Source organism: Chinchilla lanigera, unplaced genomic scaffold, assembly GCF_000276665.1.
Source record: "Chinchilla lanigera isolate Chin_1 unplaced genomic scaffold, ChiLan1.0 scaffold00045, whole genome shotgun sequence".
Classification (NCBI taxonomy): Eukaryota; Metazoa; Chordata; class Mammalia; order Rodentia; family Chinchillidae; genus Chinchilla; species Chinchilla lanigera.
In genome coordinates, this window is record NW_004955446.1 from 16,261,439 (window position 1) to 16,262,875 (window position 1,437).

The 1,437-nt window shown below is 40.7% G+C and overlaps 1 pseudogene; it reads right to left on the reverse strand.

Annotated features, from left to right (window-relative positions):
• Nucleotides 1–1,437, reverse strand: part of LOC102014399 — a 64,524-nt pseudogene that overhangs the window by 35,931 nt on the left and 27,156 nt on the right.

Below are 1,437 nucleotides of genomic sequence, written 5' to 3' on the forward strand. Positions count from 1 at the left end.
TGGCCTCCTGATACGGACTTGCACGGAACACTGCAGTGAACTGCAGACCCTAAACTGAATCCTTCAGTCTCCAGTGGGCAGACACCCTCCACACGCTTCCTCACCCAACTCTGTGGCTGACTGTCATAAGCCAGTCTTATACTTTCTTATACATTTGTATATCTTTTGTTATATCTGTTTGTCTAGTAAAACCCTAACTGATACAGAGCTGATGTGATAAAAGGAAACATCATTATTCCTTTCACTACATCAGCTCCTTTGATATTAACCAAGCAGAAGATGAAAGTTCTGCAAGAGATGGAAAAACTTTTCTTACTATGGTTGAATGAGAAAGAGCTGACAGGTGATTGGATAGTGAAACTATGATCTGTAGAAAAGTCAGAATTGCACAATGATTTACTGCAAGAAAGCACCTCTACAAGTGCAAAAAGTAAAGAATTTAAGGCCAGGAGGGTGTAGTTTGACAAACTCCACAAGAAAAATGGCATCTACCATGTGATAAAACATGGCAAGTTTTCCAGTTCTGACAAGGCTGCTGCAGAAGCCTGCAAAAAAAGAACACACAGAATTCATGAAGGCAGAAGGATACGTTGCTCAATAAGTTTTCCATTGCATTGGAACAAGGCTCTTCTGGAAGAAGATGCCAAACAAATCCTATATCATGCAGGAGGAAAAGGTACTGGTGGGACACAAGTCCATGAAGTGTGGTTTGACTCTTGCCCATTTGAAGATGAAGCCACTACTGATGTACCATTCCTAGACCACTCATGCATGCAAGGAACAGCATCTGAAAAAGGCCAGATTGCTTGGCATGCAGACAGCCAATGAGAACGTTTGGGTCACAGGACAATTGTTCAAGAATGCCTCCATAAGGTGTTCACATCCACGTTAAGAAATATCATTCTGACAACCAACTGCCTGAAGGCTGCATTCTTCTGGTGGAGAGTGCCCCTGCATACCCTCCAGCCTAGGTGGATGTCTCTTGTATAAACATGTGAAACTCTGAAACCACAACTACCTCATTCCACATGTATAGTTTCCCAAGGATAAACTGGCAACCTCACCGGTATTAATTGCCTTTCTGATTGCTCCACTTTGTTAATTCTTGAACTTTGCCCTCAAGAAAGATGTGGTGTGTTCTTTTCTACTAAGGGATATGGAAGCCTCCATTAGGAATGTGATCAAGCCCACCTTCCCATTTCTTCATAATTGTTGGGATTCTATGCCATTCTTCCCTTTTAGTAACGTGAACTTAAGCCAATGCTATTTATTTTAAATCCACAAACCAAAAATAAAAACACATGAATTATTCAGATTCAGTGTGATCTATAAAGGTCATATTTATATCAGCTCCTTTGAAACATGAGACAGAACTTCCAGGAGAAGAAACTGTAAAAGACAGAGTAGAATGACAGTGAGTAAATTACAGTTTAACTG